General features: G+C 48.0%; 1 long non-coding RNA gene across 6 annotated transcripts; it reads left to right on the top strand.

Annotated features, from left to right (window-relative positions):
- The first annotated feature begins 2,535 nt into the window (after positions 1 to 2,535).
- LOC127004757 (uncharacterized) lies at positions 2,536 to 13,570 on the top strand. Of its 6 annotated transcripts, none has more exons than XR_007757953.1 (6): positions 2,536 to 2,715; positions 12,205 to 12,266; positions 12,422 to 12,545; positions 12,608 to 12,669; positions 12,732 to 12,886; positions 12,918 to 13,570. It is a non-coding gene; the product is annotated as an uncharacterized LOC127004757 (long non-coding RNA). The 6 variants fall into 6 exon arrangements; XR_007757956.1 differs by having other exon boundaries at positions 2,562 to 2,653; XR_007757954.1 differs by lacking the exon at positions 12,608 to 12,669.
- The last annotated feature ends 1,221 nt before the right edge of the window (positions 13,571 to 14,791 follow it).

Here is a 14,791-nt window from a genome sequence, read left to right on the forward strand (position 1 = left end):
TTTACAGGGTGGCTGTTTGAGCACCTTAATTGTCTATAGATATACTAGGGATCAGCTTTAATGAGCTTGGGCAAAAGACGGTGGTGTATATGGGATTGGGTTACAAGTGGTTGAACGTTGATTAGAACGAACCACCGTTGTCATGGTAACGATGACGTCACTTTAACTCAGAGCGCATGCGCCAACCCCAGCAGAGTACTCAAGGGGGGGGTTTACTTTGAGCACCAAGATTTCACGGGCAAAAAAAATAAAGTCCAAATCCTTAACTTTTCTAAATGTGCCCGTATGCTCTTACTGTGCTTATGCGCCTTCTGGCCGGATCATGCAGCGCTGAAGGTGTATTGTTAAGCCACAGAGCCAGGAAATCAGAGGAGCTGTCCAGGCACAGGTAAACACACCGCCGTCTTGGAGGAGGAGGAGGAGGAGGAGGAGGTGGAGGTGGAGGAGGAGGAGGAGGAGGAGGAGGAGGAGGAGGAAGAGGATGGATATGTTGGTAGTGGTCTTGATGTTGGTAGTGATGCAAGAAAAAATGAAGCAGAAAAGGAGATGAGGAAAAAAGAGAGAGGAATAGACGGAGGGAAAAAAAAGGGAAGAGGTGGAATTTTGCAGGAATAAAATGTCTATGTAGAGGAGGGAGAGGAAGAAGAGAGGAGACATAAACACGCCTGTCCGCTTGTCAAAACCCCGTCGTACGTGCTAGTAATGTTGTAATTACCACCACACCGTGCCCTTAATGCGGACCCGGTAGGAGCCGCTGTTCCTAAGATTATCCAAATGCAGTCATGAAGGAAGGCGTTGCAAAGATTTTTTCATTAACTAATCCAAGAGTGGTATCAGAATAAGTGGGTAAAGTTTGAGTGAGTTGTTTTGCTAGTGGGCATGTTAGTGCATATGAGAAGAGCTGAAGGATGAGTATAATGTGGAGTGTGTGTGTTTAAAGTGAATGGTTGGAGTATATACAAGTGTACATGAGAACAGAGTGTATGTTTATAAGTGTATGTATATATCATTATCCCACCCGGGCAATCAAGCCAAGGTCTGCATCCCACCCGGGCAATCAAGCCAAGGTCTGCATCCCACCCAGGCGATTAAGCCAAGGTCCGCATCGCACCTGGACGATTAAGCCAAGGTCAACAATCATTATCCCACCCGGGCAATTAAGCCAAGGTCAGCAGTCATTATCCCACCCGGGCGATTAAGCCAAGGTCTGCATCCCACCCGGGCGGTTAAGCCAAGGTCCGCATCCCACCCGGGCGAATAAGCCAAGGTCAGCATCCTACCCGGGCGACTAAGCCTAGGTCAGCAATCATTATCCCACCCGGGCGATCAAGCCAAGGTCCGCATCCCACCCGGGCGATTAAGCCAAGGTCTGCATCCCACCCGGGCGATTAAGCCAAGGTCCGCAGTCATTATCCCACCCGGGCGATTAAGCCAAGGTCTGCATCCCACCCGGGCGATTAAGCCAAGGTCAGCAGTCATTATCCCACCCGGGCGATTAAGCCAAGGTCTGCATCCCACCCGGGCGATTAAGCCAAGGTCCGCATCCCACCCGGGCGATTAAGCCAAAGTCAGCATCCTACCCGGGCGATTAAGCCAAGGTCCGCAATCATTATCCCACCCGGGCGATCAAGCCAAGGTCCGCATCCCACCCAGGCGATTAAGCCAAGGTCTGCATCCCACCCGGGCGATTAAGCCAAGGTCCGCAGTCATTATCCCACCCGGGCGATTAAACCAAGGTCCGCGCCCCACCCGGGCGATTAAGCCAAGGTCTGCATCCCACCCGGGCGATTAAGCCAAGGTCCGCAATCATTATCCCACCCGGGCGATCAAGCCAAGGTCCGCATCCCACCCAGGCGATTAAGCCAAGGTCCTCATCCCACCCGGGCGATTAAGCCAAGGTCCGCAATTATTATCCCACCCGGGCGATCAAGCCAAAGTCCGCATCCCACCCGGGCGATTAAGCCATGGTCATCAATCATTATCCCACCCGGGCAATCAAGCCAAGGTCCGCATCCCACCCGGGCGATTAAGCCATGGTCAGCAATCATTATCTCACCCGGGCAATCAAGCCAAGGTCCGCATCCCACACGGGCGATCAAGCTAAGGTCCGCATCCCACCCGGGCGATTAAGCCATGGTCAGCAATCATTATCCCACCCAGGCGATCAAGCCAAGGTCCGCATCCCACCCGGGCGATTAAGCCAAGGTCATCAATCATTATCCCACCCGGGCAATCAAGCCAAGGTCCGCATCCCACCCGGGCGATTAAGCCAAGGTCAGCAATCATTATCCCACCCTGGCAATCAAGCCAAGGTCCGCATCCCGCCCGAGCTATCAAGCCTAGGACCACATCCCACCCCGGCAATCAAGCTAAGGTCCCCATCCCACCAGAGCAATCAAGCCAAGGGCCACATCCCACCCCGGCAATCAAGCTAAGGTCCGCATCCCACCCCGGCAATCAAGCCAAGGTCCGCATCCCACCAGAGCAATCAAGCCAAGGGCCACATCCCACCCCGGCAATCAAGCTAAGGTCCGCATCCCACCAGAGCAATCAAGCAAAGGGCCACATCCCACCCCGGCAATCAAGCTAAGGTCCGCATCCAACCAGAGCAATCAAGCCAAGGGCCACATCCCACCCCGGCAATCAAGCTAAGGTCCGCATCCCACCAGAGCAATCAAGCCAAGGGCCACATCCCACCCTTGCAATCAAGCTAAGGTCCGCATCCCACCAGAGCAACCAAGCCAAGGGCCACATCCCACCCAGGCAATCAAGCTAGGGTCCGTATCCCACCCGGGCAATCAAGCCAAGGTCAACATCCCACCCGGGCAATCAAGCCAAGGTCTGCGATCATTATCCCACCCGGGCAGTTAAGCCAAGGTCAGCATCCCACCCGGACAGTCAAGCCAGGGTCAGCAACCCTCCCCATTCCTCCGGGCTTGGGACCGGCTCTTAGTTGGGCTGGCTTGCCCCCCAAGAGGCTGGGTTAACAGTTTTGTTCCCCCTTTCTTCACCTCTTTCTACGTACAACAACTTTTGTTTTCACAGTCTCCGTAAAAGATGCAGTGGAAGGTTCACGGCACCTTCAGTTGTCTTTCAACAACTGTAATTTCTTGTTTCTTTACTAACTTCATCTGTTTCGTTAATGACTTCCCTTTCCAACGTCTCCGCCTTCTTTTTTGAGGGTAATTGTGTTTCTTCCTCAAAGTGTGTCCGCGATTCGTCATCACTCAACTATACGTTGTTCTCCTTAGGATCGTCATCAAGGTTAGGGTAACGCATATATTGAGGGCATTTGGTGTTGGCGACCTCTTCTGACCGCCTGCAGGGGCCGAGGACCTCCTCGGGGTCCCTCAGTAACTCCGTCTCTGCCGAGAGGGGGCCCAAGGCTTCCCCCTCGGCCCCCGGCCCCGGCCCTAGCAGGAAGACTGTTTGGCTCTTCACAAAATGCCAGGACGAAGATAAAGTTAATATATTTTTTAAGTGTATTGATGCTGATGAAACCGAGTTTATCAATTCTAGGATGGAAAACCGGATAGACTCCCGACCGTGGATTCAGCATCGAAAACCTGTTCTTGCGACACCATCCGGCAGAGACCGTTTCTTTATAGGAGGGAATGTCTAATAAAGAGAAACTGTACTGCGCAGATCACAATAACCAGGCAAACACACACACACACACACACACACACACACACACACACACACACACACACACACACACACACACACACACATGCGTGTACACTTATGAAAGAAATTTGAAATAAGAGAAAATAGTGTAAGAAGATAACGAGGGAGAAAGAATTAAGAAAGATACAATGATGTGAACAAAAGAAAGGAGAGAGAGAGAGAGAGAGAGAGAGAGAGAGAGAGAGAGAGAGAGAGAGAGAGAGAGAGAGAGAGAGAGAGAGAGAGAGAGAGAGAGAGAGAGAGAGAGAGAGAGAGAGAGAGAGAGAGAGAGAGAGAGAGAGAGAGAGAGAGAATAGAAGATTAAAAAAGACGATGTTAAAGTACAGTGAGAGGAAGAGAAGAGGAACACAGATAGAGGGTAGTTGCTAAGTTAGATGATGATGACGATGATAAGGAGGAGGAGGAGGAGCACTGAGGCCACGCGCTTCTTTACCTTTACCTGCCTATTCTACTCTCCCTTCCTCCTCTATACCAAACATTTTTCACACTAGGTAAATTCTTCATATAGTCATCGTTCGAATATTTAAAAGCTATCTCAAAATCATCGTTTGGGTAAATTCTGAAGTCATCTCGTCTTTATCCTTAGTTGTATCTGTCCTTCCATCATGGCGCCGCGAGGAAGACTGTCAGACTGCTACGTGGCGGCTGGCAGCGATAGACCCCGCGTACTAATATATCAGGAATGTAATCGTTTAAAATCAAAATACAAATACTTGCGCTATTATTTACCTTATTAAACAGAAGAAAATAACGTAGAACTCGTAAAGACCGATTTATGTCCGAAATCGTAATGATCCATGCGCGTTCTGGATATTACTGGCTTAGGAACTAGTTTGTATGGTGCACTGCAAGGCACCTATCAGGCTCAGTCTGTCCATAGAGGCGCTCGTGAAACAATAACAATGGACTTAGAGAAAATCGTGAGGCAGAGCTCTCATCAGCGGGGCGGGAGGAGGAGGAGGAGGAGGAGGAGGAGAAGGAGGAATAGAATAGAATAGAATAGAACTAATTTCCATTATTTCAATGGTTATTCTTGACATATATCTTATAATCAATTAGAGTTATAACAAAAGTCCCATACAATAAGGCCAGTGAAGTTTAGCCAGACGTGTTAAAAACTAAATCTAGGCACTGAGAGCTAATAAGTATTAGACCATAAAGCAACAGTGCTGAGTCAAAATAAAAACAAGAAAAAGATTTAACAGGGCGAGGCCTATCACAGTCAGATGTAAAATAAATAAAATCAAATATGGGACCAAAAACTAAAAATTGAATAAGAGTTAGATAAGCTACTGGGAAAATTGCCTATTAAGTAAAAACATTTATTTTCAGCCATTTCAGTTCCCTAAGGAAGGGAGTAACATGGTCACTTTTTGCAGCGCCTCCGAGAGCCACTTTGGCTGCAAAATTTTGTATTTTTTGTACACGTTCTATTTGGGTGATGTTGGTTGCTCCCCAGATGCTTATTCCATAGTTAATGATACTCATAACTAATGATTGTACCACAATTATACTTGTTGATTTATTAAAACTATCTTTTATTCAATTAATAAACATAATGATTCCATGTGCTTTTTTAATTAATTCTGTGATATGTGCATCGAACGATAGATGGTTATCAAAATATATGCCTAAGTTCTTCACTGATGTACTGGGGGGTAATAACACTGCCGTCCACCATCAGGTGGATATTGCGAGGAATCAGTGATAAAAGCCTTCTGGATCCAATAAAGATACATTGATTTGGGGGGCATTGAGCATTAGACCATTTGCATTAAAGTATGCTTTAGCTAATTTAGTCTTCAGCTTTTTGTATAAGGTCCTTTAAATTATCAATATTACTTGAAAGAATAATTTGGGTGTCGTCTGCGTATTGAAAGACGTCACAGTTGAGGAGGAATGAAGCAAGATCATTCACATAAATATTAAAGAGAATAGGGCCAAGAACAGACCCTTGAGGCACCCCATATGAAATACCTGTCTTATCAGACACAGTGTCATTTAATCACACTGATTGTGTTCTGTCACTAAGGTAACTCTCGAACCAGAATGGATCCACATTGCATTAAGGTATTTTTTTAAGCAGAATAACATGAATAACGCTGTCAAAGGCCTTTGATAAATCGCAGAGAGTGACCAGAGAGACATTTTTATTATCCATGTTGGAATATAGATTCTTAGTTAGTGTTAATAGAGCTGAAGTAGTTGATAACTTTGGTCTGAAGCCATGCTGAGCATTAATAAGTAGGTGATTTGATTCCAGATGCTGAATCAACTGTGATGAAACTATTTTTTCTAGTAGTTTGGAGAGGACTGGGAGGAGAGATATGGGACGATAATTACTGGGGTCGTTTACATCACCAGTCTTGAGGATGGGTACCACGATTGAGAATTTCCATGCTGTGGGAAAAATTCCTGTGACTATTGACGTGTTCATGATGGTGGTTAAATAGGAGAAAATAACAGGAAGGGAATCATTAAGGAATCTCAGTGGTATCCCATCAGACCCACATGCATCACTATTGTTCATATGTGCAATGGTAAGGACTAAAGTTTGCCAGTCAATAGGCTCAGGTCTGAACAGACAGTTAGGATCAGTGATGTCAACTGGATCTGCAGTTGGGAGACTTGAGGAGTCACATAATTGTGTCTTTTCAAAAGTGATTCTACCAACGTTAGCAAAAAAATCATTGAAGAGCTTAGCAGTCTGCATGGCAGTTTCTTTATGGTTACATGTGACAGGCAGATTACTGCTTTTATTATTAGGGATAAGTTCCTTAATGGTTTTCCAAATGATTTTACTATTACCTTTGTTGTCAAATTTTTTGTTGTAGTATTCGGATTTGAATTAGTGAATAGATCTTCTGACTTGGCACTTTAAGTTTTTATAAGTATTTACTAGGTTAACGTTGCTTGTGTCTTTTTTCCAGGCTTTCAAGGCATTGTTTTATTGTTGTTTCAAAGTTCTTAACTCTTCATTAAGCCATTTAGCAAAGGGTCTTTTCAATTCCTTTGTCACTAAGGGCGCGCAAAAATCAAGACATTTCAAAAAGACACCATTAAGAACCTTAACTTGAGTGCTGACATTACCAGTAATGTAGATGTTATCTAATGTCTTACTTTCTGATGTTAATACATTACAGAATAATTATGGTGAGTAGTTCTTCATTTCTCGGAATGTTTTTGTTATAGTTAGCCTTTTAGGTTTGGCAATGTCAAGAGTGAGAGTTAGCAAGTCATGGTCAGCAATGGGGCAAACAATACCATCATGGTCCAACACTAAGGCAGGATTATTTGTCACAATAAGATCCAATAATGTTGCCGACAGGGATGTAGTTCTTATTGGCTAATTTACTAACTGACTTAATTTTGTATTATTAATTACTTGTTCCATTTTGTTGTTTTTAGATAAAAAAAATTACAATTAAAGTCACCCAACACATAAAAAGGCTTATTTCTGAGGTGTATATAATAAAAACATCTAAAATGTAGTCAAAATGTGAAAGAGTTAGCGTGCGGGTGACGGTACATGCAGCCAATTGTTATAGAAGGTAGTTTTCGGCATTGCACGGTAAGCCATAAGTCCTCAATCCCCTCGACTCGGTCAATGTTTACATCAATCACAGTGACAGTACAAATATTCCTAACATATATACACACTCCTCCACCTCTGCTTTTGTCACGTCTATATACACTAAAATCAGACATGGCAATGTGCTGGTCTAAAACATCATTGGTCAACCAGGTTTCACTCACACATAAAATGTCAGGTTGACGTTCGTTCACTAAAAGACGTATTTCGTCAAGATTACATAAAAGACTTTGTGCATTGATTTGTTCATTTTCCAATTTGTCCTTTTTTTTCGTGTAAGTGGCTCTGTCTTCATGGCCGGACTCCTATTCGACAGGAAGCTGGCATAACCTTTCTTTGTGACCAAGGCGACGGTAATTACCGCACCTCAGTCTGTGGTCGAATCGACAGGTAGCCAGTCTATGGTTGTGTTCCCCACAGTTATAACAGCCAAATATCGGAGCTGCATGGTGAGGTGCACAGCTCGAGACAGGCTGAGACTGTACATCACCGTGGCACCATGGGGGGGCGGTGTTGTGGCTGGCCGTGGCCCTCCCCTGCACGTGATGACTCCAGCGAGTGACAGGAGTTGGCGAGCTCGGAGCTGCGTGGTGAGGTGCACAGCTCGAGACAGGCTGAGACTGCTCATCGCCGTGGCGCCATGGAGGAGTGTTGTGGCTGGCCGTGGCCCTCCCATACACGTGATGACTCCAGCGAGCGGCAGGAATTGGCAAGGGGTCTGTGTCGGGCCGCGATGCAGCAGTTAGGTGCTCCCGTCCACTGTGCTCCCGTCTGCCACGGAAGCGGTGAGGGACAGCATTGCGTACATAGGGGCCTGGTGGGGGGTGGGGGGTAGCACTGGGGGTCGATCTGTGGGATAGAGGTTGTAGCACAGGGTGGGAACGGTGAAGGGGTAGTTGTGGGGACTAAGTTTGTGTAATCTTATTAACATTATTTACAGTTAAAGGGGCCGTTTTAACTTTATTCCAGTTCTTACAAAAATTAAAGTCAGGACATTGTGAATCAATTGAGTCAAGTAGTCTGACTGCACCAAGTCTACTAAATGTTGAGTTATTTTCATCGGATTCAAAGCAGAGTTCATCTAAATCACCAGTGCTAAGTATGAAGAAAGAAGGGGTTTTGATGATCTTAACGCCATTTGATTCACCCCATTTCAGCAAGTGTTCATTATATGTTTCAATTTGGGCACTGAATTGGACTAGCTTTACATGTGGTACAACCTGACAAACGCTTTGTTTCATAGGGTCATTTTTCTGCTGGGATTTTTCAGCCGCCGCCGAGTGACTTAAAACTACCCACATGCTGTCCAGAAGACCATCTATCAACCCGGACACTAAATTCTAGGATTAAAGATGAGCTCCGGGAGGGCAGTATGAGCCAATGCAAGATGGCGCCACTATAAACACTCGCCTGCGCCAGAACAGGCTGGGCCGACCATCAGGCCCCACCGGGAAGAAGCCTTGGGCCGACCATCAGGATTCACCGGGAACAAGCCTACCGGCGCAATAGGCCACGACGTAAATTTTTTTTTTTTTTAATTTAAGTAAATAAAAAGTGGGGTGGAGCTCCTTGTCACGGGCTCTTCCCTGCTCTTGTTAGACTGAAGCTCTTGTTCCAGATGGGTGACTCGTGTCTGCAGTGACCTAATTGTTTCGTAAGCAGTCCTGACTTCTTCATTAAGTAGCTCGATTTCCAAGTCTTTGGTATTTATACGGTTTTTAATGCTCTCAATATCAAGGGCAATTTTCTGAATGTCGGAGCAGAGAGGCAGGTCAGTATTAGAAAGGTGCAATTCAGAGTGATTAGAGTGGTGTGATTGGTCGGTCTCGCTGTGGAGTAGATTCATGGGGTTGTCCTGGTATGGCGGCACGGTGGCAGCAGGCTGGCGTGACTGCCCATCCTTAGAGTCAAGCGAATGAGCATCTTCGCAATAAGGGCGTTGAGTGGCTTCAGCTTGAGGTGCCATATCACTGATGAGAGCAGGTGTGGCGTCAGTACCTGGAGCTGTGTCAGGTTGGGAAATCTGAAGGATCATGTTGATGAGCTGATCCTTTCTCCCCCATACATTAGACAGTCCAAGTTCTCGGCATCTTGGAGAAGGAGGAGGAGGAGGAGGAGGAGGAGGAGGAGGAGGTGGAGGTGTAGGAGGAGGAGGAGGAGGAAGAGGATGGATATGTTGGTAGTGGTCTTGATGGTGATAGTGATGCAAGAAAAAATGAATCAGAAAAGGAGATGAGGAAAAAAGAAAGAGGAATAGACGGAGGGAAAAAAAAGGGAAGAGGTTGAATTTTGCAGGAAGAAAATGTTTATGTAGAGGAGGGAGAGGAAGAAGAGAGGAGACATAAACACGCCTGTCCGCTTGTCAAAACCCCGTCGTACGTGCTAGTAATGTTGTAATTACCACCACACCGTGCCCTTAATGCGGACCCGGTAGGAGCCGCTGTTCCTAAGATTATCCAAATGCAGTCATGAAGGAAGGCGTTGCAAAGATTTTTTCATTAACTAATCCAAGAGTGGTATCAGAATAAGTGGGTAAAGTTTGAGTGAGTTGTTTTGCTAGTGGGCATGTTAGTGCATATGAGAAGAGCTGAAGGATGAGTATAATGTGGAGTGTGTGTGTTTAAAGTGAATGGTTGGAGTATATACAAGTGTACATGAGAACAGAGTGTATGTTTATAAGTGTATGTATATATCATTATCCCACCCGGGCAATCAAGCCAAGGTCTGCATCCCACCCGGGCAATCAAGCCAAGGTCTGCATCCCACCCAAGCGATTAAGCCAAGGTCCGCAATCATTATCCCACCCGGGCAATCAAGCCAAGGTCTGCATCCCACCCGGGCGATTAAGCCAAGGTCCGCAATCATTATCCCACCCGGGCGATTAAGCCAAGGTCAAAAATCATTATCCCACTCGGGCGATTAAGCCAAGGTCCGCATCCCACCCGGGCGATTAAGCCAAGGTCCGCATCCCACCCGGGCAATTAAGCCGAAGTCCGCATCCCACCCGGGCAATTAAGCCAAGGTCCGCAATCATTATCCCACCCTGGCAATTAAGCCAAGGTCCGCATCCCACCCGGGAGATTAAGCCAAGGTCAGCAATCATTATCCCACCCGGGTAATTAAGCCAAGGTCCGCATCCCACCCGGGCGATTAAGCCAAGGTCCGCATTCCACCCGAGCGATTAAGCCAAGGTCAGCAATCATTATCCCACCCGGGCGATTAAGCCAAGGTCCGCATCCCACCCGGCCGATTAAGCCAAGGTCCGCATCCCACCCGGGCGATTAAGCTAAGGTCAGCAGTCATTATCCCACCCGGGCGATTAAGCCAAGGTCTGCATCCCACCCGGGCGATTAAGCCAAGGTCTGCATCCCACCCGGGCGATTAAGCCAAGGTCCGCAATCATTATCCCACCCGGGCGATTAAGCCAAGGTCTGCATCCCACCCGGGCGATTAAGCCAAGGTCTGCATCCCACCCGGGCGATTATGCCAAGGTCCGCAATCATTATCCCACCCGGGCGATTAAGCCAAGGTCAGCAATCATTATCCCACCCGGGCGATTAAGCCAAGGTCCGCATCCTACCCGGGCGGTTAAGCCAAGGTCTGCATCCCACCCGGGCGATTAAGCCAAGGTCAGCAACCATTATCCCACCCGGGCGATTAAGCCAAGGTCCGCATCCCACCCGGGCGATCAACCCAAGGTCAGCAAGCATTATCCCACCCGGGCGATTAAGCCAAGGTCAGCAATCATTATCCCACCCGGGCGATTAAGCCAAGGTCAGCAATCATTATCCCACCCGGGCTATTAAGCCAAGGTCCGCATCCCACCCAGGCGATCAAGCCAAGGTCTGCATCCCACCCGGGCGATTAAGCCAAGGTCAGCAATCATTATCCCACCTGGGCGATTAAGCCAAGATCCGCATCCCACCCGGGCGATTAAGCCAAGGTCTGCATCCCACCCGGGCGATTAAGCCAAGGTACGCAGTCATTATCTCACCCGGGCGATCAAGCCAAGGTCCGCATCCCACCCGGGCGATTAAGCCAAGGTCTGCATCCCACCCGGGCGATTAAGCCATGGTCAGCAGTCATTATCCCACCCGAGCGATTAAGCCAAGGTCCGCATCCCACCCGGGCGATTAAGCCAAGGTCCGCATCCCACCCGGGCGATTAAGCCAAGGTCTGCATCCCACCCGGGCGATTAAGCCAAGGTCAGCAGTCATTATCCCACCCGAGCGATTAAGCCAAGGTCCGCACCCCACCCGGGCGATTAAGCCAAGGTCTGCATCCCACCCGGGCGATTAAGCCAAGGTCAGCAGTCATTATCCCACCCGAGCGATTAAGCCAAGGTCCGCATCCCACCCGAGCGATTAAGCCAAGGTCCGCATCCCACCCGGGCGATCAAGCCAAGGTCCGCATCCCACCCGTGCGATTAAGCCAAGGTCATCAATCATTATCCTACCCGGGCAATCAAGCCAAGGTCCGCATCCCACCCGGGCAATTAAGCCAAGATCAGCAATCATTATCCCACCTGGGCAATCAAGCCAAGGTCCTCATCCCACCCGGGCGATTAAGCCAAGGTCAGCAATCATTATCCCACCCTAGCAATCAAGCCAAAGTCCGCATCCCACCTGAGCTATCAAGCCAAGGGCCACATCCCACCCCGGCAATCAAGTTAAGGTCCCCATCCCACCAGAGCAATCAAGCCAAGGGCCACATCCCACCCCGGCAATCAAGCTAAGGTCTGCATCCCACCAGAGCTATCAAGCCAAGGGCCACATCCCACCCCGGCAATCAAGCTAAGGTCCGCATCCCACCAGAGCAATCAAGCAAAGGGCCACATCCCACCCCGGCAATCAAGCTAAGATCCGCATCCCACCAGAGCAATCAAGCCAAGGGCCACATCCCACCCCGGCATTCAAGCTAAGGTCCGCATCCCACCAGAGCAATCAAGCCAAGGGCCACATCCCACCCCGGCAATCAAGCTAAGGTCCGCATCCCACCAGAGCAATCAAGCCAAGGGCCACATCCCACCCCCGCAATCAAGCTAAGGTCCGCATCCCACCAGAGCAATCAAGCCAAGGGCCACATCCCACCAGAGCAATCAAGCCAAGGGCCACATCCCACCCGGGCAATCAAGCTAAGGTCCGCATCCCACCAGAGCTATCAAGCCAAGGGCCACATCCCACCCCGGCAATCAAGCTAAGGTCCGCATCCCACCAGAGCAATCAAGCCAAGGGCCACATCCCACCCCGGCAATCAAGCTAAGGTTCGCATCCCACCAGAGCAATCAAGCCAAGGGCCACATCCCACCCCGGCAATCAAGCTAAGGTCCGCATCCCACCAGAGCAATCAAGCCAAGGGCCACATCCCACCCCGGCAATCAAGCTAAGGTCCGCATCCCACCAGAGCTATCAAGCCAAGGGCCACATCCCACCCCGGCAATCAAGCTAAGGTCCGCATCCCACCAGAGCAATCAAGCCAAGGGCCACATCCCACCCTTGCAATCAAGCTAAGGTCCGCATCCCACCAGAGCAATCAAGCCAAGGGCCACATCCCACCCCGGCAATCAAGCTAAGGTCCGCATCCCACCCGGGCAATCAAGCCAAGGTCAACATCCCACCCGGGCAATCAAGCCAAGGTCAACATCCCACCCGGGCAATCAAGCCAAGGTCAGCGATCATTATCCCACCCGGGCAGTTAAGCCAAGGTCAGCATCCCACCCGGACAGTCAAGCCAGGGTCAGCAACCCTCCCCATTCCTCCGGGCTTGGGACCGGCTCTTAGTTGGGCTGGCTTGCCCCCCAAGAGGCTGGGTTAACAGTTTTGTTCCCCCTTTCTTCACCTCTTTCTACGTACAACAACTTTTGTTTTCACAGTCTCCGTAAAAGATGCAGTGGAAGGTTTACGGCACCTTCAGTTGTCTTTCAACAACTGTAATGTCTTGTTTCCTTACTAACTTCATCTGTTTCGTTAATGACTTCCCTTTCCAACGTCTCCGCCTTCTTTTTTGAGGGTAATTGTGTTTCTTCCTCAAAGTGTGTCCGCGATTCGTCATCACTCAACTATACGTTGTTCTCCTTAGGATCGTCATCAAGGTTATTGTAACGCATATATTGAGGGCATTTGGTGCTGGCGGCCTCTTCTGACCGCCTGCAGGGGACGGGGACCTCCTCGGGGCCCCTCAGTAACTCCGTCTCTGCCGTGAGGGGGCCCAAGGCTTCCCCCTCGGCCCCCGCCCCAGGCCCTAGCAGGAAGACTGTTTGGCTCTTCACAAAATGCCAAGACGAAGATAAAGTTAATATATTTTTTAAGTGTATTGATGCTGATGAAACCGAGTTTATCAATTCTAGGATGGAAAACCGGATAGACTCCCGACCGTGGATTCAGCATCGAAAACCTGTTCTTGCGAAACCATCCGGCAGAGACCGTTTCTTTATAGGAGGGAATGTCTAATAAAGAGAAAACTGTACTGCGCAGATCACAATAACCAGGCAAACACACACACACACACACACACACACACACACACACACACACACACACACACACACACACACACACACACACACACACACACACACACACACACACACATGGGTGTACACTTATGAAAGAAATTTGAAAAAAGAGAAAATAGTGTAAGGAGAGAAAGAAAGAGAAAGAATTTAGAAAGATACAATGATGTGAACAAAAGAAAGGAGAGAGAGAGAGAGAGAGAGAGAGAGAGAGAGAGAGAGAGAGAATCAGAATCAGAATCAGAATGCTTTATTCCATTAAAGTACAATGTACAATGGCTTTTCTCTTAATTACTAAATACTTTACATGTAGTACAGATATCATATATAAGACTTTCTTTAACTAATCTTTTTTTTTAATTACTAAATATTTACATGGGATATCATATATAGGAACTTGCTAGATATAATACATATGTACGAGATAAGTGTATATTATGTCCTTCACGCGTTCTTTAGCAAAAGCCTCCTTGAAGAGCGTGAATAGTTAGGGCTTTCTTGAAGCTCGTGAGTGACGGGAGTTCTTTTATATTAGGGGGGAGCTTGTTCCATGCTCTTGGTCCACTTACTAATAGTGACCGCGCACCATTGTCTGTTCTCACTCTTGGGATAAATAGGTCTCCGTTTTGTCTCGTTACAAGTTCGTTAATTTGTGTTACATATGGTAAGTTTAGTAGCCACTCAGGATAATATTTATGGGTCACTTTATACACCATTATGCACTGATCGAATTTCACTTTTTCTTTCATCTCTATCCACTTTAGTTCTTGTAACACAGGAGTAGCACGGTCGCGTCTTTTGTAGCCCCCAGCAGCAACTTTGGCAGCGAAGTTTTGCAGTTTTTGCACTCGCTGCATGAGGGTCTCATTGGTGTTGCCCCATATTTTTAGTCCGTAATTGATTAGACTTAACACTAGTGTCTTGATAACAATCACTCTGGTGTCCTTATCAAATATGTCCTTAATTCTGTTTATGAACATTATAACCCCTATTACTGT

Source organism: Eriocheir sinensis, chromosome 29, assembly GCF_024679095.1.
Source record: "Eriocheir sinensis breed Jianghai 21 chromosome 29, ASM2467909v1, whole genome shotgun sequence".
Lineage (NCBI taxonomy): Eukaryota > Metazoa > Arthropoda > Malacostraca > Decapoda > Varunidae > Eriocheir > Eriocheir sinensis.